The sequence below is a fragment of the Dermacentor silvarum genome, chromosome 9, assembly GCF_013339745.2.
Source record: "Dermacentor silvarum isolate Dsil-2018 chromosome 9, BIME_Dsil_1.4, whole genome shotgun sequence".
Taxonomy (NCBI): Eukaryota; Metazoa; Arthropoda; class Arachnida; order Ixodida; family Ixodidae; genus Dermacentor; species Dermacentor silvarum.
Genome location: NC_051162.1, coordinates 166,286,350 through 166,309,379, shown reverse-complemented (window position 1 = coordinate 166,309,379; position 23,030 = coordinate 166,286,350). Strand labels below are relative to the sequence as shown.

Genomic DNA, 23,030 nt, shown 5'->3' with positions numbered 1-23,030 from the left:
CGAAACATAGATTCAGCTAATTAACAAAAAATCACTAATTAACTTCTTATTTTATTACTTTACGACACATGTTGCGATTTACGAATTTGAGCCGGTGAGCTTGTCAGGCGTATCCACTTGGAATGAATTTCCAGAATGACACCAATTTGGAGATATGCGCCATCAAACTCGCCGCAAAAATGCACTTTTGTTACTCTTACTTTGTTACCAAAATGCTGTTTTATACATTAAAGCACAAAAGTAACTAAAACGCCCATATATTTCGTCCCACACTTTGGGCAATAATATCTCGAAACTGGTGTTATCCTGGAAATTCATTTTATGTGGATGCATCTTGCAAACTCACCGGCTACAATTCATATATTGCAATATGTCATAAAATAATTAACTAAGAAGTTCATTAGTCATTTTTTGTTAATTATTAGAATATTAGTTTCAATTTCTTGTGTTACTAATGTCCGTTTCTTCGAATAACCAAGCTAAGCGATAAGATTTATGGTACCTAGCTGCTACAAGTGATTTTTAAAATTTTCGTAACTTTCTTGCACTGACACTTAAATATATGCAAATTCCACGTAGCTGGACAGAACCAAGGTAATGTTTTTTGCCGTCGCTTACAGATACTCAAATTTTTGCATTAGATAAATAATTAGATAATCATTATAAATAATAATTATTATTCAATTAATAATAAATAATTAGCTTCTCGGATATTATATTTAGATGAAAAGTGTCAATCAGAAAATTATAGAGCAACAGGAAAAAACTCCCGATACAGCTTCTGTTGCCCAATACGTGGTACATAAAAGTGTTTTCCGAGCGTGAAAGAAGCCCGCGGATACACGCATAGTGCCTCGAGCGGCTAGTTTTGCGGCAATTTTGCGTGTATTCGCGGGCTTCTTTCACGCTCGGAAAAAAAAGAAAAAGAAAAAAATCACTTTTCTGTTGCACGTATTGAACAATAGAAAGCTGTATCGGGAGTTTTTAGTGGCAGAAGCGTCGAGTGCCATTTGTTCTTTGGACAGTACTTCCGGTTCACCTCCTGAGATGATCAGGAGGTGAAAATAAATCGAAAAAAATAGTACAGTACAAAATTCACGAATTTCATTATAGATATGATATCAGAGCATAAGTTTAGCTATATGTTGAGTCACTGAAGTCTCTGGAATAATTAGAATTAATTAGCTGAGACGACCGGGGACGCAATCCAAGTAAATCAGAAAAAAGAAAAAAAAATGGTTCAGTTCAGAATTCATGACTTTCATTATAGATATATCAAAGCATAAGTTTTGTTGCAAGCTGACTTGCTGAAGTGTCTGGGATAATTATAACTAATTAGCTGAGACGAGATTAAAAATAAATTAGGAAAAAAATAAAAAAATAATACAGTGCAAAATCCATCGGTTTCTTTAGAGACATGATATCAAAGCATAAGCTTAGTTCAAGTTGAGTTACTGAAGTGTCTGGAATAATTATAATTCTTCAGGAATCAATTATTACTGCTTACCAAAGCACAGAACACCAACGCCGGGATGCGAGTGCCAAAAAGAAACACCTAAGTCAAAGTTTAAGGTTGCCTACTCTTTTAAGCATGAAATGCTTTTAGCTCCCGTTGTCGGCGATCTTCAAGTGACCTTGAGCCAAAAGTCAAAGCTCTTATCCGGGCACTCAAAACGAGAACATGCCGGCAAGTTGAAAATGAAATTTAGTCACCCGTAGGCACGAGTACAACTGTGGTATGGACGTAGAGTGCAATATAACGTACCGTACATGCAATACATTGTACTTGATATAAACAAAACATATGAGCAAACAAAAAAGTAAATGGTGTCTGCTTGACACTGGCTTTGCCACAAATCAAAAACCACTATGACAAGTTGCGAGAACAAAACGAGATCATCCGAGCAACCAGTCAAACTTGAAAAAATGCAGTCTCTGGCACAAACCCTTTACTAAACATGCTAGTTACTCTCCAAACAAATTACAAAAAAATATTGCTTGCGAGTTCTTCCCAATGTTTCTTGACAAGCTGTAACTTCTATTACGCTGAAGTTTTATTTGTCTTTTCCAATAGCGACGTTCAAAAGGCATAGATACAGGGGTAGCTAAAGTGGGCCCATCCTGGAGGCAGTGCAGAAAGGGTCCAAGCGCAATGTCGCATATCCCCTGTGGGCACGGGGACCTGTAACGCTTCTTTGAACTGCCCCTGTCATACGTGGGACCCAAAGAGACAAAGTCAAGAGCTCTTCCTCTGTCGAGAAAATGGAGTCTCTTATAAAAATGAGTATTGATATGTTGTTGGCATATTGTTGAGGAATTGTTGACACAATATCCTTTCAATAATGCCTCAATAGTTATTGAACGTACACAACAATACCTCAACAATAAAGTTGTTGAGCGCTTCACAACAGTAAAGTCATTGACTAATTGTTGTTGACATATTATTGAATAATGTTGAATATTATTGAGAATTGTTGAGCAATATTGACATTGAATATATATCTGAAAGCAAAGCTTGTCGCCGTAAGCATCTTACGTAAGCAAAGGCATATCTTACGTAAGCAAAGCTTGTCGTCCGATTCTAGTAAGCGAAGCTTGTCGTCCGATTGTAGCATGCTGATTCTAGCATGACGGCTTCCGAAGCCCAGGCAAAACGTCAGCGAAGAGCCGCCGAACCTGAATTTAGGGCAAACGAAGCGGAACGCCTGCGGCAGCGTCGTCTTGCCACAAGCTCCCCCAGTTACGACTTGAGAGATAGGCCTTTGGTTCGAGTTATGTGACACTCTATATATTTAGTGGTGGTTAAGTGAACAATAAAACAATATATATGTGTAAAACACATAACACCTATGCGTGTGTGTTTCAGACATATATTCAATGTCAATATTGCTCAACAATTCTCAATAGTACTCAACATTATTCAACAATATGTCAACAACAATTAGTCAATGACTTTACTGTTGTGAAGCGCTCAACAACTTTATTGTTGAGGTATTGTTGTGTACGTTCAATAACTATTGAGATATTATTGAAAGGATATTGTGTCAACAATTCCTCAACAATATGCCAACAACATTTCAATAGTCATTTTTATAAGGGTTTCGATAAAAATGAATTCAGGGGTTTTTCAAGCCACAGCGACTAATTATGAGGCACGCCGTGGTGCGGAACGCGGGAACGCCTCTGTAACGTGCACCTAAATTTACATACATGTGCGATTTTGCACTTCGACCCGAAAAAAAGCGACCAACGCAGGTAACACACCTCAAATGTAGATAAAAATATCCAATTGATATGTATATTTATTTCCACACTCACCTGTATAAAGTATACATTTGTAACCGTAGGATGAAGCTTCTTGCAATAAGCATTTTGATCAGGCCAAGCGTCTGCGATCGTTTGGGAAGAAAGTGGTACTTTGTGTCTTAGTGTAGATTTTTCTATGCACGTTGATTTCACATTGCTGAAACATGGGAAAGAGAGTGTAAGCTTCTGGGAATATTGTTACGTGAACGAGGAAATAATTAAACTGAATACTATTGAGAATACATATTTATAAAGCCAATACAGCGTTGGCCAGTTCAGCCGATCGCTCGAGCCCAAAGAGCAGTTCGTCTTCTTCTTCGGTGTGGACGCGGGCATCTTCGAAAAGAAACTCGCAATATTCACGTAGCAGCATTTTCAAGCTATTTAATGCGATAAGCTTTCCTTGCATACTTCATAAGTTTTGAGCCAATCTACCTACATATCTATCTATCTATCTATCTACCTATCTATTTATCTATCTATATGTCTGTCTGTCTATGTATTTATCTGCCTTCTGCTGCAAAGCGCGAGGTACTTAATTGTTGCTCGGAAAGCTTGGGGTCGGCGTGTTGCTTCAGCCTGGTTTCACCGAACGAAACGGCTGCAAGGGTGTAAAGAAACGGTTCGTGGTAAGTGGCCACCGGTCCTTGCTTGACGAGCGAAACACAATGTGATAATTGATTGTCAGCAGCGGGTGAATATCGCGGTGACGGCACAGAACGCCTAAACGCCATTGTCATCAGCCACTGCGCGCACCTTGCACATTGTGACTGTTGTTGGGAAACCGTTTCCAAGACCGCAACCAATTGACCATTATAGCAAGCCCTTTCTGACCGAGTGTTTACTTGACAAGTGTACGCGAACACAAATTGTTTCATTGACACCTTTCATTGATTAATGGTCCGCAATTACTAAGCTACTACGCTATAGGGTTTCTCCAAAAAGTGTACGCGGTTACAAGTGGCAGACGGAGTGAAAACGCATATGTCCATCACCCTACCACTTTGGTTGCAGGAGCTGCCCGTGTATTAGTATTTTCTTCTGCCCACAGTGTTGGGCTCTGTGACTTTGCGCGGGAGTACGTTTGCTATTCATTTGCAACACCCTCCCCCCTCCCCCCCCCCCTTGGTGCGTTGTGTTTTGGTATGTTGGTTTAGGGAGAGGGCTACAAACGTACAGTAGGGACGGGCCCTACTGTATCTTGTACTTTATCCTTTGATATTTGTCATCTCGCTCTTTCTTTCCTCTTTCCTTCCCTTCTTCCGATCTTTGATTTGTATGTTTGTCTCCTCCTTTCTGAAGAGTGGGCAGGCGTTGTGCCCCTTCTGGTGGTAGTTGCCAGCATTGCTCTTCGCTTTCTCTTTCCTGTGTATATATTTACAAATCAAATAATAATAAACTATAATAGAAAGAGGAGAAAAAACGTGAAAAGTGGTAAAGGAAAGGGCGCTTGGAAGAAGCGGACTGCTGGAATAGCCGGCGTACTACTCACACGTTGTTCCTAGTACATGATTAGTGATTGGTGCGCCAGCGGACCACTCTCATAGCCACTCGTTGGTGATTGGGCTGTAAATGTTTGGAACGGGGCACCGAAGGATAGAAAACGCGGCCCCGTTCCCCCGACAAAGCGATCTGGACACAACTTACGGTGTTAAGCACAATCGGCTCTGCCAATATAAGGTCGCCCTATGGGTGCCAGTTCCACCTTACAACTCAATGTGTTTTTCTTGTAAATAGTTCTTGTAAATACTGACACGTGTACTTGTTTAACTTTCACTGGTCACCACTTTTCATCGGCTAATGAATGTTAAACGTTATCGCTCGTCGCAGGACGCGCGTGCATGTATAGGAAGTTTCTCGAACGTTATGGATGCTTCTATCTGTTGTCTGTTGTGACCGACGCTTATGTAATACGATTGTATGAGCGACGCGAACTGTCTAGTACTTTCTGGAAGACACGCGGGCACCGAGGGATTACTCTGGAACCTTCCATGACTCATGTATAAAAGCCGACACGTTTCTCCGCTGATCAGATTTTGACGATCGCCGACTGGGTTCGCCGCTATCGTTGTGCTTCGAGTGTATATAGCTTGCTTCTGTGGGCACAGATTCACCCAATAAAGAATCAGTTTCGTCATACAGTTTTACGACTGTTTTCTTCACCGTCACTACTATGTGGCAATACAAAGTGTCTTCAAGTTTCACCCCTATCCGTTTCAACTCCATCGGAAGCCTCCAGCGATCCCGTCGGAGCTATTCGTAGCAGCAGTATTTTCCACTTGCGTAAACCGTATCTGGTGGTGCGTCCCCGACGCCCAAGTTGGGAAGAGAGAGAGAGAGAATAATTTTATTGGGTCCAGCGGTTTGGGGACGAGGCCCCCGCCTAAATGGCGGCCAGAAGCCCTTGGGCCCTGGCGGCGTCTTCAGCCAGCTGGACGGCCTAGAGTTGTACTTCCGGGTCCGAACTGAACAGTACGGCCTACCACTGCTCCTTATTAACTATTTTGCGGCCCTGTCGAGTAACCCGAGGGCAAGTCCACAGGATGTGTCTCCGATCCGCCCGTCCTCCACATAAGCGACATTTGCCCTCATATTGGTCTGGATATTAGCGGCTTTAGACCACCGGATTCGGATAGGTGTCGGTTTAGAGGAGGCGCCAGGCTTACTGAGTATCGGGTGGGCAACGGGATACCAAGCCCTCGTCAATGTAAAATATTTGGTGATTTAATCGTAACTAACCCAGCGCTCCTCTCTCATCTCTGGGTGAGGCTGCTTTCCGGCTTGGTTTGTGAGTTCTCGAGCCAATGCGTGAGCCGCCTCGTTCCCAGGGAGGAAGGCATGTGCAGGTGTCCAGATAATTTGTGTCTGTATTCTTTCAAATTGGTTAAAATCTAAATCGCCTCCGGCGATTCTGGCCCTCTTAAGAAATTTCGCACCGCTGCTTTTGAGTCACTAATTATGCGTCTAGCCGACGAGGATGCTATAGTCAATGCGATGGATCATTCCTCTGCCGTTTCGGCGCTGTGCGTTCGTAGTGAGCCGCTAGCTGTTATCTTGCCCTCTTTATCAGTGACTACGACAGTCATTTTTTGCTCATTTGGATATTTCGCGGCGTCTACGTAGACCAGATCCTTGATGTTTTCGTATTTATTTCTAGGGGCCTTTGCCCTCTCCACACGCCTATCCGCGTCGTTCTCCGAGTGCGTGTTTCTGGGAATCGGTAGAACTTTTCTCCTTCCGCGTATTTCTCGCGGTATATCCATCTTGATTCCCTGTTGACTAGCATAGCCTATATGGAGGCAATCAAGTATCGTCCTGCCCGTAGGACTGTCAGCTAGTCTCTCGTATTGGGCCGTTTTGTGCGCTTCTATTTATTCATCAAGGGTATTGTGTACTCGTAAGGCAAGTATTCTTTCCATAGGTGCATTGACTGGTATTCCAAGCGCTTGTTTATATGCTTTCCTTATCAGGGCTTCAACATTTGCTTTTTCTGCCATTAGGATGTTCAGATAAGGAGTCACATATACTATTCGGCTTATAGCGAAAGCCTGTACTAACCTAATTAGGTTGGCTTCCTTCATCCCGCTGTGTCGGTTTGCAATTCTTGCGACCAGGCGCATTGTTTGTTGCGTCCCTCTTTCTAAAGTTGGGAAGAAACACACGTACCTTCGAGAGAGAGGGACAAGAACCTTGACATTAATCTATCTATCTATCTATCTATCTAGCCTTTTACGCCGACACCATGGCAAAAAGCTATCTACCAGCGTTGGCCACTAGTTATGTCCTCGTGGTCGTGTTGCTGTCGTGGTCGTTTCATCGTCATCTTTGCAAATGCATGGTCTGACTCTCTTCATGCCATCGTCTTCGCGCCTTCTACGCAGCTGCATTATCCCAAGTTGCCTATTGTCTTGGGCAACTATTGGTATGCGCACGTGGTCGTGATGTCATCTTGTTCGCTACATCGTCATCGCTCTAGCTACGTCATGCGACTTTCGTTGGGCCGTCGTCATCATACGTTATTCTACGACGCATACGCCCAAGTTTCTTAATGCTCTGGGCCACTTGTTACCTGCTACTGGTCGTGCCATCGTCATAATTCTTCGTCATTCGACTTTCCTCATGCCGTCATCCTGTCATCGTCGTCATAAAGGATGCATGATATAGTCTTCGTCACAGTCATTGTCGTCATACTCTCGTCGTCATTCCAATGTCCTCGTGGTGTTGTCATGCCAGCGTCGACATTGTGTCATCGTCATACAATCGTCGTCATCGATTCGTTGCAATACCATGTAAGTGAGGCTGTCATGGTCGTTCTATCGTTGTCATTCTAACTTCGACCTCCAGCTCTCGTCATATCGTCATCGTCACACAGTCGTCTTCACAACAATGTCGTCATGCAATCGTCTTCACGCAGTTGTTTTATCATCATGATTACTTCAGTAGCATCATCCCATGTCATCCTACCACCGTCGTCATATTGCATTCGTCGATCCATCAACGTCATGCCTTATTCATTCTATCGTAACATTTGTGCCGTCACTCAATAGGGATTATGTCGCGGTTGTCATACTTTAGTCTTCATGCCGTCGTGGTCATTCCGTGATGTTGATTCCATCCTTTTCATCTGTCATTCTCGTCAGCATTGAGGCTAATTAAAGATAGCAATGGCGATTGCCTTGTGTTCAAGTTATTGTAGCGGATCTAGATGTGTTGGGTATGTGTTACGCCATATTCGCAGGCGTGCGTAGTGCTTCTATTAGGGGGTATCCGTATCCCTCCAATTTCCTTCAATGTTGCTTTCTGAAAAACGACCGTTTTGGAGCGTCCGGATGCCAGGTATTGTTTCCGGCCTCATGTTCCTCACTACTGAAGAACTTGCTTTATTTTTTGTTGTTCTTTTTTGAGAATTTCTTATTGAATGATACCATGCAATCCTTCCGCATATTCAGCTCTCGAATTCTTTGGCTGACGTTTAGAATCGTTCATTTACGAACTAAACAGTTCTTCAGCAGCTATTGAAAATCTTTCAACTGTCACAGCTATAACTGACAAAAATGAATAAAAAAACTATCTGTTGTACAATATTCAGATGCACATTTGTAAATATGTCGGTGCTAGGAATGACATTAGTATTGAGTAATTCATTATGAAGCGAAATTTCAACACAGTATTCACAGCCTGCGTGATCAGAGGCGTCCTCAATGCGCGATGTCGAAGGTCTTGTATGCTATGGTATGAAAAAATTTATTTGGGTCCTTAGGAATCAGTCTGGGACTGATGCGAGCAGGTCCCACATCGGGACAGAGAGTCCGAGCCCCTCTGCTGCCACACGGGCCCTCTGGACAGCCCTGAGTTGATGCGCCAGCACTTCACTGTGCAGCATCCGCTGACACCACCGTTCACCATTGAGAACCATCACCGGCAAACGCCGAGCAGCGCCAGAGCATGTGTTCTAAATCGAGCAAACCCCCACACTTACTACAATAGACTGAAACCCCGTAGTGCGAATTAATTTTATTCATGACGACCGGGTTAGGGTACGTCCGTGTCTGCAGAAGCCTTAATGTAACCGCCTGTGACGTATTTAATGTAGAATGTGGCAGGGGGAATGCCCTGCGCCCTAAGTCTTGGTGATCTCGTTGTAAGCTAACATCTGGTCCCTGAACTCAGGAGTACACTCCACTAATAAAGTGTGGCTTGCTGCACTAAAAATGAGTACATTTTGATATATAACAGCCAGAATAACAACTGTAGTATTGGAAATATGGGGTAACCATAGCCACGAAAGCGCTGCGGCTTTATTCAGGATAATAATAATGTGAGCGAAAACACGGTGCTATGGTGAGGTTTTTCTACAATAGCAGAGTTTCACCATACCTGTGTCGGGCAGCAGTTGAAATAAACTAATAAAGTGCTCAATACGTATAATTCCCGTGGCCAAGAGGGGCGAACAGTAGTTAATTTAAAAACGTGTTCTCTATAATTCTCTAAATTGGACATAATTATACGCGGCGCCTACAAGCTAACCTTAGGACTTCCAAACAACACCAGCACTGAACTTTTACTCCAATTAGGACTCTATAACACCCTAGACGAATTAATCGAAGCACAGCGTCGGTCTCATCTGGAGCGTCTCGCCCTCACAGAAACGGGCCGGCACATTTTAACTAAACTCGGCATCACGTGTATCACCGTCAACAACATGCAGGCAAATACCCAATTCCACGCGACATACAGACGTGGCTACATGCTGACCCTATCTCCAAAAACATGCACCCAGACTACAATAAAGAACGTCGGAAGGCAAGGGCTGCCTCCTTCATTAAAGCCTATGGCGACACCATGGCCGTCACCTTCGTCGACGCAGCTGAATATCAAGACGGGCACCAATTTGCCGCGCCTACCACATTAGGTGGCTCGCGCAAACATGACGCCAGTATCGTAACCCAAAACGCCGAGACGGCAGAGGAAGTGGCCATCGCCCTAGGCCACCCTTGATGCGGACTGCCACACCATCGTGTGCGATTCCCGCACGGCAATCAGCAATTACATCAAAGGTCGTATTTCAAAACAAGCGCTACGCATCCAACACCAAGTCCCTCACTCACTTGAAAAGCAAATCCCTCTCGTCTGGTTCCCAGCGCACGCCGGCGACTTACATCCGCACCTCACCAACCTCAACGAGGTCGCTCACTTCGTAGCACGAGGCCTTGTCAACCGTGCCAGGAGACAGCGCAGGTGCACCCGCGGAACGCTATCGCCTCACCAGCTACAACGACCCCACGAAATCATTCTATCTCAACAGAAAAACCTTCCCCATCCCTCATCACAAGATAAACAGAGCACAGGCAACCACCCTTCGCCTGTTACAAACACGTACCCCTCACTAACACGTTACCACAGATCTACCCGGACGCCTACCCTAGTAACATTTGCAAGATCTGTAAGACTCAGGCAGCATCGCTTCCCCACATGCTATGGGAATGTAAAGACCAATATCCGACAATTAATACCGTGACCCTCTCGTCGTAATGGCACGCTGCCCTGCGCAGCTCCCACCTCGACGACCAACTCTGGGCTACCCAGCGAGCCTGCGAGGCGGCGAGGAGGCAAGACCTCGATGTCCCCACGTGGGAGGCCTAGGCCCAGCCAACTAAGCTGCTCGTTTAAATAAAAGTTTGTTCCTCCTCCTCCTCCTCCTCTAGATTAAAGCAGAATGATTTATTACATTCCTGAATAACTATTGCTACAGCAACCAGATCATAATATTTGTTTTGTACTCACGATAAAAATAATATGACCTGCGCCTCTGTACAATTCGAAAATTTTGCAGCGCCATCTATAACTCTATGAGGCGACATAATGTAACCAGCGTTGTCTGGGCACGGTAAACCAAGCTTAGCTGGTACTTGAGATCCATCATGATCAGACCCTAGTCTAGAGGAAAGATGAAGATGAAACCATTATTGAGCACAATGTTAGATTATGTCGCAGCAAACAATTATGGCTATCCCACAAAGTAACAATTGAGGTTTATTCTAATGCTAGGAACGAAGGAGATAAACATGCCCGCTGCAAGTGGGCCCAAATATAGTCATTCATTGAAGCCGAAAAAAGATATTACACTGAGATGTAGTTTCTCTCTTATAGGAACACGTGCATTTGCGCGTCTGAGATACATACATGCATACATATATTACCTATATAAAGTTAATAATGCGTCCACCTGAGGAGCATGGCTTATAACAACGACGGATATACCGTCTGTTGTTATAAGCCATGCTCCTCAGGTGGACGCATTATTAACTTTATATAGGTAATAGCCGTTCGAAACACATCTTATTGGTTCCTTACGTAAACGCTGTAATTTGTTGTAATTCGTCTCCATTCAGCAACAATGGAGACGCATTACAACAAATGATTGAGGACCTTAATCAAGAAAGTGTAAGAATTGGGTTGAAGATGAATATGCAGAAGAGAAAGATAATGTTCAATAGCCTGGCAAGGGAACAAGAATTCAGGATCGCCAGTCAGCCTCTAGAGTATGTAAAGGAGTACGTTTATCTAGGTCAATTACTCACAGGGGACCCTGATCACGAGAAAGAAATTTACAGAAGAATAAAATTGGGTTGGAGTGCATACGGCAGGCATTACCAAATCCTGACTGGGAGCTTACCACTGTCGTTGAAAAGAAAAGTGTACAATCATTGCATTCTACCGGTGCTAACATATGGGGCAGAAACTTGGAGGTTAACAAAGAAGCTCGAAAACAAGTTAAGGACCACACAAAGAGCGATGGAACGAAAAATCTTAGGACTAACGTTAAGAGACAGGAAGAGAGCGGTGTGGATCAGAGAACAAACGTGGATAGCCGATATTCTAGTTGACATTAAGCGGAAGAAATGGAGCTGGGCAGGACATGTAATGCTAGGATGGATAACCGGTGGACCATTAGGGTTACAGAATGGATACCAAGAGAAGGGAAGCGCAGTCGAGGTCGGCAGAAAACCAGATGGGATGATGAAGTTAGGAAATTTGCAGGCGCAAGTTAGAATGCGCTAGCGCAAGAAAGGGGTAATTGGAGATCGCAGGGAGAGGCCTTCGTCCTGCAGTGGAGATAAAATATGGGCTGATGATGATGATGATGAGGTAAACGCTGGCCAAGGCGTGCATGCAGTGAAAGACGTAAGGAGAAAACGGCAGCAGCTTCAAAAAATGGAATCTTATTCCCATCAACAATGGCAGCCAATATGCTTGGTCCACATGTACGTGATTTGTTGGACAATGATGTTCATGCATGAAGGTCGGCAACACATGGGTGGTCTCGAGCGCCGTGGACTACATGAAGGACGTTCGTTCAGTAAGCGCGTCTTGTGCCACGCTTGAAGTTCGGCAGTTTGTTATACATAATAGTGAATCAAGCCGTATTATTCGTAAGAGTGAAGGCTATGCTTTGGGAAAGGACGATAAGTTGATGATGATTGAGCGGTTATTCGGCTGAAATGTATTGAAACTCTATTTCAATACTTCATCTGAACCACAGAAGAATGATCCGGGTACGAGCATTATCCGACACGTCAAGTGGGCCTTTAGAACTTGAAACAGTCAATCGGCTTGCAGAACACCATAGCGAAGCTTTACCACTTGATTATCAGCAGCTTCCAGAGGCACTAAGAAGTGGAGGTGCAGAAAACAAAACCGGGAAACAATAAAGGAATTATTAGAAAGTACATACTGCTTAGATTAATGCAAAACATTAACGTGAGACATAAACTTGAGTGACAAAGGCCCCTTCAGGGCGAGGATCTAAATAGTTAGGTCTCCAATTTTTATTTACTTGTTTATTTACAAACAATGCAAGTATTGAGGAAGTACTACTCTAGTAGGAGAGAGTAGGGGCTTCAGCAGGCATTATTCAAACCCCTAAAATCTTTGCACTGTCAAGAAGCGTTCGATGAAGTGCTTGATAACTGACTGGTTGCGGGAAAATTCGTGTTGAAATAGCTTTGTTCGTGCGAAGCATGAACGTACCACCTCAATATAATCGGTTCTCGATGACCTTGTGTGCGATGGTAGTAAATGAATTTGATACTTTAAATCGATCTTATTATACAGCATTTCAAAAGCCGTACGTTACCAACTCTACGGAGATGGCATAGCGTGTGGAGCTCGTGTCCCTACAACCTACTGTTTACCAATGTCATGCAGCTCTAATGCGTGGAAAAAAAGCAAGCGGCCAAATGCTGAATGCGCTCCAATTTCGTGATATTGATAGTTGAAAAACATGCCAACCCATGGCAGTGTGCTCGGGCACTGGGCGAATTAAGCAACAACATGCTTGCAGTTTGACAACAGGAGGAGACCCTTTCGAGTTTCTTGTAAACAGTTTATTAGAAGCTTTACAGCTGCTATGATCAGTAGAAGTGCTTTATGAAAGTTTACTGCAAAATATTTATTATACCCCAAATACCTAGCTGCATTGGAACTTTCGATAGACAGACTACCGATGCAGCAAGTATTACTCAAGAATATTTTCTTAGTTGTACATAGTCTTAAAGAAGTTTATCACCTAACCTTTGTTCTGGTATCACTCGTCTATCTTGGATAACTTCTTGTTCAAAGTACACTGACTACACCCAAACTTATTAATAAAATAAATAACGCGGTTGTTGAAAATACCTGCACTTTACCAAAATGTCAATGTCAAGGCAATGTCGTTAACCTGAATCTATTACCGAACTTTGTAATTCATCACATAATACCCCTAAAATGTCCGATCTTCATCTATACCAACAACAGGGTGTGGTGCTTTTTATAGGGTGTCCCAGCAAAGGTTAGCCAAGCTATTTAGCGAAAACATGAACAAAAAGAACATGGTGCAATATATTATTTTAAGACCTACGGTGTACGGTACTCTTATGTTGACGACCCAAAACCGTACGTTTTTATTTGTATCTTGCACCGTGTTTTTTCAATTTTTTTTCGTTGATCAGCTTGGCTAGTGATAGATGAGACAAGCTATATTCTGCATTTCAGCAATCAAGATTGGCTCATTGACCCCAAGTCTCCACATTTCCATGAGTATGATGTGTGGAACGCAGTAAGATGCTTTAGTTAAGTATAAAATAGCCTAGTTTGAAGTGATTCTCAAAAGTAGAGGAAACGTGTTGTATCACAGTCATATCATCAGAAGAGTCGAAGTCATGAATCGTAGCTATGTCAATCGCAGAGGCAAAGTCATGAATCACAGCCATGTGAACAGCCGAGGCAAACTGCCATCCACCCAGTTTATGGTATCAGGTGATGAACGTCTTAATTAATAAGTATTAATACAGAAAACCAGATGGGATGATGAAGTCAGGAAATTTGCAGGCGCAAGTTGGAATACGCTAGCGCAAGACAGGGGTAATTGGAGATCGCAGGGAGAGGCCTTCGTCCTGCAGTGGACATAAAATATAGGCTGATGATGATGAATCCCCTATTCGTCACGCCTGTTCTTGGAGGCTCACTAACCTATTTTCCCAGTCGATGAAATGATTTGAATGTTCATTACCCAGCACCCTATGAACGGTAGAGTGACGTTCTTGCATTCCGCCCTATTGGAATGTGTCTTCCATGGCAGGAATAGGACCTGTGACCTCGAGCGAGCTCAGGAATGCCACGCTATTGACACTGGGATAATGGGGTGGTTTTACAGCGTAAGCTGTTATGGACTCATTCCAATAGCCTTTTCGGTTCGCCATTGGTGTCCGCGACCGTAACCGCTCTCGCCGTAAATTCGAAATAAGGTACCTGGTCCCAACCGGGATCGAACCCATTCCCGCTGCGCGGGAGTCGGATACCTTACCACTGAGCCACGCAAGCGCTCGCCATCAGGCAGCGGAATAATTCCCTACAAACACGCCTTAGGCAGACGCGCAGGCGACGAGATGCGATTTAGACGAGGCGCGCAATCAACGCGATTCCGAGCCTCCTGCAGTATGGTGGCGCCATCTAGTTAAGGCGCCTGCAAACGCAGCGTGCGCACCCACAGACGATGAGATGCGATTCAGACGAGGCGCGCAATCAACGCGATCCCGAGCGTCCGCCAGTATGATGGCGTCGAGTAGTTAAGGCGCCTGCAAACGCAGCGTGCCCGACATGTAAGTTGCATATAGGAGTTGCATGCTGCATGTAGCTGGACCTGGTTAACTCAACCAGGATAGGGGACTATTTGTCGCCAGCCCGTTTTGAAAATTCTAATAAACAATCATCATCAATATCAACAACAACAACGTACCATGCCACGAGTCAAGGGGTCTGAGATGTGCGCCATGTATTCTGGATACCTCTTCGGTACACGTCATGGCGTGTACAAACCACTGCTGAAGAAGCAAATGGTAGAGCTACGTGCGCGGCTACAATCAGGCATCATGCTCAGCAGAGTGCTGTGCAGAGAGCATTACAAGTCGCAGCTCACCTTCCACGTCGGGCGGACAGTTGAGATCGTTCTCGTCAAAACGAGGTGAGGAAACTTTGCCGCTAAGACCGTGTTGTGCGTGGTGCAAAAATTGGAGCTACCCTTGAGCCACTCCACCAGCTTACGCTGTTATTGTGCTGCGTATTCCGCGCAGGCCTGTGACTCTTTTACGCTGGCAAGGTTGTCGACTAGCTTCTTTGAAACCATGTATGCAATGTAAAGTCAGACGTACACACGTAAACAGCACGGAGCACAATCGATATTTTTTGCCTAGGTATTCGACAAGTAGTACAGAAGAGCAAACACCCAGCGCGGAACTTAAACATAAATTTATTTTCTTGAGCGCAGCTGTTAATTACACTTTGAACCAGACAAAGCGGGAACAAGAACACAAGCGGGTAAAAAAATGAAATCGCCCCAAAAGAAACCGCCACATGTGTAACTAATTTCGCGATAGTAAATTGCACTCCTCCCTCGACAGGGAAAGCGAAGCCACACTCGCGCACTTTTTATCGCCTTTCAAAATTTCTTGCACTTCGATGATTTGTCGTGGGATTCTATCTTTGTATTTCCTGGTTACGCGGGCGTCATAAAAAAGGGGATGGTAACTACAATCGCGACAGTGCACCCCTAGGTGCCCCACTGATAGCCTTATCTACGTTATACGTACGTTCTCGAAGATGTTCGTTTAAGCAGAGGCAGGGTTGACCAACGCTTAGTGGAGCACTTTTGCTTATGCCTAGTGGAGCTTTGCTTATGCTTAGTGGACCAACCCTTTATGCTTAGTGGAGCACTTTTCTCAAAGACCTGTGCTAAACTGCCGCCAAATTTTGGAGCGTTTATCAGATGCCAAAACCACAACTTTTGCACTAAAGCATTCGCCAATGCGCTTTAGGTTGTAAACAATTTGGTGCGAGACGGAATAACTTCAAATCTAGTATCATGCTTTGGCGTTGCATCACAGGCTTCGTGCAGCTGCGGTAGCGACTTCTTAGTTCGTTTTTTTTACAACGGATCTCAAGACGTGGTGTGCATAGCCATTATTGCGAGTTGGTCATGGTATTAGTTACATTTTATGTTGTCGCATGTATGTTCGTCACATGCTTTACGAAGTAACAAGGCACATTTCCAGTTTAATTTGGCTCACTCTTAGTTATTAAAACAAAGCATCGCTGTTTTGTGTTACAAAAATACGCTTGCTAAGTCATGTGTTTACTCTATTCAGTCCAGTTTCACTAGCTAAATTGAGCATTTAAAACCTGCTGGCCACTCACACCGAGTCTTAAAATGTGTAGCAGAAAAAAAGGCGAAAGCTTGCACTAGGCCACGCAAATCTCAAGACACAGCGAAGCTGGCTGAAATGCTAACAACGCGTTCCAGCAGACCCACTGCGTGAATGCATGTGGCTCTCTCTCTCTCGGACTTACGGCCGTCACTGCGCGTTGCATAGCGCAGCTTGCAACACCGACACCGCGTCCCAATGCCGACACCGCGTTCCACCTGCAGGGGTGTTCGGATTCGAATCCCGCCTGGGCAAGAAAGTTTATTTTCCTTTATTTCTTTCTTTATTGCTGATGATGATAGTTCCTTGATACGAACCACAAATCGCGGCTGGCTTATACAGCTTCGCCGTTAAAACAATGAATTCAATTAAAAAATGTGGTGCGTTTTCCTGTGGTGAAACATAGAAGCAAGAGACAAGAGTTGCCGTTATTCAGTACTTGCATCATATTAGCCACAACATAACGCGCATTGGAAGGAAGTTGGTCACATAACGCAGGGAGCCCCATCCGAGCACAAAGTTTCAAGGGCTTTTCGATAACCATCGGGCGCGTCGCGGCATCTCGCAGTGGCCGTGGAATCTACGGAGCGCATGGATTTCAATTCCGAACATTGTGGGTATAAAATTCTCATAAACTTTTGACGCGAAAGGTGCACTGACATTTCCAAAGGCGTGCTTTAGTTTTTCAATTCTGGAACTTTATGGGGTTATTGCTCTTATAAACTTGGGCCAACATGCGTGTACTGGAGCCCTCGTGTCCAAGCCATTCCAGAAATGAAAGCACGTGCTCGCAATCTTCCACACACACGAAAATACTAAATATTACCGTGACTGACAGCTGGCAGCTGATAATTTTCTCCAAACATTTTCAGGAAGCGTGCCCAGTGTGATCGATCAGCTGGACCAGGGCAGGCAAAGTATAATATGAGAAAACAGAAGAAAGTTAACGGCCTATTATTGAGGCAGTTCTTTTTTTCGGGCGACAAGGTCTGGCTCTCCGTGGCCATATGGACAGTGGTCCTATGGATTAAAGCAAAGCCCCGGCTGGAAATACTGGTATTTTCAAAGCGCTTCTTCGCATGCGAGCTGATTGTGGAGATACATATCTGAAGAACCATTTGGAAAGTTGTCCCAGTAATGCCTCGTATTTAAGCCCAGATGTACAAAACCAAATTATAGATTTTTTTGTGAAATTATCAAAGAAAGCCTAGATGCAAAAGTAAACGCTGCAGCTACTTCTCCGTACTTGCTGACGAAACGACGTATATTGCCGGAATCGAACAGCTTACTGTTTGTGCAAGGTACCTAAACAAGTATGCCAACGACATCGAAGAAGTGTATTTAGGTCATGGTGGAAGAATATTTAGGTGTTGACACTGCGCGCGAGCGAGCGTCCAGATTATGTTCGGCCGTGCGCTGGCGCACCGTGTAGCTCTGCTGCGAGCAGATGGCGCCGCGACCAGCGGTCCCAGCTTAGCGGCGTCGGCGGCTTGGCATTTCTCTGCCTCCGCTAAACTTTCGTTCATAGTGGAGTGAGTAAATCTCAAAGCGCGAAAAAAATCGTTATTTCACATTAAAGTGATAAGTGTACCAGGCTTCGCTAACATGAAGGTTCCTTGTGCAGGGCGTGGTTGACGTGAGCACGGATCAATCGGGCAGCACTCAAAGCCCACTGAAGTTACCCTCGCGCGCACATTTGTTTCGCTCGGTCTAGCCGTTCATCCAAGCATAAAAAAATGAAAGTTTTAGCCACGTGGTACCCCTCGATCAGAAGAAAATAGTGACTGCACCAGAAAATGTATTTCATGCTTATCGCTGCTTCCATTCACACTCAGAAAACCGTTCAATCATCGTTGCGCGAATTCAATGTGGCCGCGATATAAATTAAGAAATGAAACGGCGCAAGCTTCCGATATGCAATGCACTAGAGCAAAGTGGCTGTTCATGGCTAGAACTTAAGATGAGAATGCACATCAGCTATGTAAAAGCTCTTTCAAATGGAAATTTAATAGGCGGGACGAAGGCAGGCGTCTATCTTGAATTAGAGCATCACTACCACAGTTTACTGATGAAAACCTGAGCAAATGCCTTTTTTTATTCAAATTCCACTTAACATAGACCGTGTATATTATTCATTGGCCTTTCATCCATTGAGGACTGAGTGGCTCTTGCAAGATCTAAAAAAAGAGGTGACTTGCTTTTTCTTAAATTGCATATGAGAATGTGTAAATGTAAGCGTGTAGACATTGGAATGCTACAGCCTGTCCACAAATACACTTACACCCACCACACAATAATGCCGTAGACCTTTTTTTTTCATAGACACAATACGAAAAAACTTGTGCATGAAGCAGCTCGATAACATTATAGGGGATAACCATCCCAGAAGCTTGCGGTCTCATACACTCCCACAATGGAAAAATGTTGTATAAAAACATGCAAGCATGTAATATACACCGCACGCGCATTGTAAAAGAAAATTCAGTAGCCAGGATGGAACAAATTTGAAAATCAGGCACACATCTGCGCAGAAAACAGCAGTATTTTACAGGGTGCACAAATATTTCAAAATATGCAAATGTCACGTAGCTGGACAGAACCATAGTATTGTTGTTGCCATCCCTTGGAGATACTCAGTTATTTTTTACATTCTGCCTAATTAGATCATTAATATTATTTATTGATCGAACTTCTCAATTATTATATTTAGATTAAAAGTGTCAATGAGAAAATTGTAGAGCAACATGAAGGACTCCCGATACAGCTTTCTATTGCTCAATACGCGCTACGTAGAAGTGTTTTTCCGAGCATGAAAGAAGCTCACGAATACACGCAGAGTGCCTCGAGCGGCCAGTCGCGCGGCAATATTGCTGTATTCGCGGGTTTCGTTCACGCTCGGAAAACACTTTTATGTATCACGTATTGAGCAACAGAAAGTTATATAGGGAGTTTTCCATGCTGCTGTACAATTCTCTCGTTCACACTTTTTATCCAATTATAGCATTAAAAAGTTGATTAATCAATTATGAAAATAATTATGTAATTAAGCGGAATAAAAAAATCTGAGTATCTCCAAGCGACGGCAGACAACATTACCTTGGTTCTGTCCAGCTACGTGACATTTACATATTTTCAAATCTTGGTGCATGATAGTAAACCACCCAGTATATATCTTGTGCATGCCGAAAAATTTGCACAAACTACTGCGGCATACAGGAGGTTCTCTCTTCCGCAGCGGCGTTCGAGGTTTATTTGACCGTGTGAGGTTCTTTGGACAGTTTGGAAATAAGCTGGGAATCCTTTTATCGAGCGCTCCGCGTAATATGCCATCGATATCGTATCCTCTGAAAAATGGCTGGTGCAGACATGGTCGGTAGGCGTTAGAGTTCGGTCTGCCCTCAGATTTGCACGACGCGACTGCTCTAGATGACCACTGTCGGACGGCGCTTTGAATAAAGGCACACGCTCCGCACAAGTCAGGTATCCAGAATTGCAGTTCGGAACGAAGCACTTTCTAGCCATTTCAAACGCCCCTCAGAAGGCCGCTACCACCTTCGTCGAGGGCCCCTGGCGACAATACCCAAGCACGAGCTCATGAAACGAACGCGAACAAAAATCGTGCCTTCAAAACAGCGCAACCGCACATGCAAGCAGGAAGACGAAGCAGCGGCAGCACGCGCCTTGCCGCCGAGGCTGGGACCGCATACCGCAGCGCCCTCTACGAGGGCGCCGAACCAGCTGCAGCCAAGCCGAACATAATCTGGACGCGAGCGAGCGGCGCTTTCGCGCGCGTTGTTGGAGAATGTCAGCACCTCTCCTTATTCTTACACCGTGATTTAGGTTTTAGCACCGGAATAGATGCCCTCTCTCATTGCGACTCGAGGTTCTATGTAAATATGTACAAACTGCTGAAGATTCTAGTCACTCTTCTCGTGACCACTGCCAGCGCAGAGCAAATATTTTCGAACATGAGAGTACTAAAAAACTACTTGCGCTCTGCAATGTCTGAGGAACGCATGGTTATAGGCTAGATCTTTTATACGCCCACAGAGACATCGGCATCAACGTGTCTGAAGTCAGTGACCGCTTCGCTAAACTTCCCCGCCGAGTGAAGTTTGTCTTTTAAACAGCAAAGCAGCAAAAAAAATTACACCATCTTCCCGTAGGGGAACCCTGAGTAGTATGCGAAGCAGCCATGGGGTCGACTCAAGGTAGTTTTATCAGCTGTATAAACTTGGACATGCAGCAGCACCAGCAACGCGCAGAACTCTTGTCGACGCCGTCGGCGTTTTGCCCGCGTTCGCACCGAACGCGCGCGGCGTTGGTGACTGTTGCCGGTGCCTCTGGGGCACCTACCGTCGCGTCTCTAACCTAAGCTGCTTCGCATTATTGCGCGCGAAGCCGCAGGTGTTGCTATTCGTTGCGCAATCCGGAGAGGAGAGGAGCGTCGGAGAGGAGAGGAGGGATGCCGAGAGGAGATGAGACAATGAGAGGAGAGGAGGGGGAGGAGGGAGGAGAGGAGATAAGACTAAGGAGAGGAGGGGGAGGAGGATGCGCATGCGCAGTAGGGGTGTGGACGCCGCACGGCGGAGGGAGGGAGGGAGTGACATAGCCCCGACCATAAGCTGCTTCGCATCTAAAATCAATTCAAGTAGAAAGCTCTGTGTCTTCAGAACTCGTAATTATGAAAACGTATGACTGTTCATACGGAAGAAATGGAGCTGGGCAGGCCATGTAATGCGTAGGATGGATAACCGGTGGACCATTTGGGTTACAGAATGGATACCAAGAGAAGGGGAGTGCAGTCGAGGTGGGCAGAAAACCAGATGGGATGACGACGTTAGGAGATTTGCAGGCGCAAGTTGGAATACGCTAGCGCAAGACCGGGGTAATTGGAGATCGCAGGGAGAGGCCTTCGTCCTGCAGTGGACATAAAATATAGGCTGATGATGATGATGACTGTTCATTAGCTTTTAAAACCGCAGAAATTTTCACCATTCATTGTAACAGTTAGCATCATGATCAAAATTAGCATGCGAATACGAAAATTACGAGGACATCAATAACCAAGTTTGACCGACCTTGCTCATTGACAGCCCGGCCCACGCAGCGTTTCCCAAGAAACCCACTTGGATATTGGGTAGTTCAACATGCCGCATCATCTGTGGCTTTCGTTTGTCCTTTTCTTTCCTTTTTGGATACCTGATTTGACTTCTCTTATGAAGCAAAGCAATAGCCTTCTTTGATTGTGGGTGCATAATAATTCTTGCCGCTGTGCAGGCAGCTAAAATGCACATTTTCGTACTGATTTCTGCACCTTCCTCTATTATTCTACCTATATGGTGTTGTCGTGACCGCAGCATGGCCCAAGTACATATCACGATTTCTGCGATCATAGTATTGTTCTTGCCTGGATCGTCTGTCTTTCTATGCGTAAAGTTTACTATCTAGTGACTGAGCAACATGTTTATTTGTCTTGTTTGACGCATTATGTACACTGACGTTTGCTTAGATATGTAGATTTATTGGAGACTTATACGTACATTTAAATATCTTGTTGCGAGATTTTGTGTATACAAGCAGTGAACTTTGTTTCCAGCGACACGTTTTTGCCCTGTATCAAGTTGTATCTTCACGTTTGAATATTGCATGCTATCTTTGCATTTCTAATGTATATTTTCAGAACTCCTGCTTTTTATATGTACTCACTGTTGCGACTATAATTTCGGTGCAATTTCTCACAATACACGACTGGTAACAGCTGCTCCTGCGCAATCGATTGCAACGAAGGACAGCGTCATTGAGGTTTTTTCATGGCTGTTGCATATGTACAAAAATGTAAACAAGGTTGGTGAATGACATAGATTCATCAACATATTTTTCCTCAACTTGTTAATTTCATGGCCTTTACGTTTTTCGCATCAGCTGCATGCACTGCATTGCTGGTTTTGAACTGACATAGTTCTGAAGTTCGCGTGATATTTTGTGTACTTATTAAATAAACAAAAGAAAATGCGGAGGCATTGATATCAGTTATTTCTGCCACAATTTTGGGGACATACGAATATATTTTTATAAAAAAATACATATTTTACTTGTATTCACAGTGCGTGGCGTTCAATAATTCGTTTGCAGCATCTAATATACAATGGCATTGGCAATGGCAATGCAGTTATTATTCATGTATTTGATCCCTCGACAAATTCTATAAGGAGGAGGTCGCGCTGCAGTCTGAGCCCCACCCCGAAAAAAATTTCTGGCTACGCCACTGGTGCACACGTACAATAATTCCCTTCAAATTTGAGCGACAGATGCAATTCCTCACGAACGGAAAAGCTACGAACGGAAAGACTGAAACATTATTCCATGACGGCGAGTTACCATCATTTGAAGAAGTTTTAACATAATGAATTTATTTCATATAACACTTATGCGTGACAAACTCCTGTTTGTTTTCCTGGATCTAAGTTGATTTACAGCTGC

General features: G+C 44.3%; 1 long non-coding RNA gene across 1 annotated transcript in view; it reads right to left on the bottom strand.

Annotated features, from left to right (window-relative positions):
• Positions 1 to 3,324: 3,324 nt before the first annotated feature.
• The window catches only part of LOC125940377 (uncharacterized), a 34,618-nt gene continuing 14,912 nt past the window's right edge, over positions 3,325 to 23,030 (bottom strand). Inside the window, exons 3-4 of the long non-coding RNA XR_007463599.1 lie at positions 10,591 to 10,743; positions 3,325 to 3,463 (exon numbers count right to left, since the gene is read on the bottom strand). This is a non-coding gene — a long non-coding RNA (uncharacterized LOC125940377). The remainder of the gene's footprint in view (positions 3,464 to 10,590; positions 10,744 to 23,030) is intronic.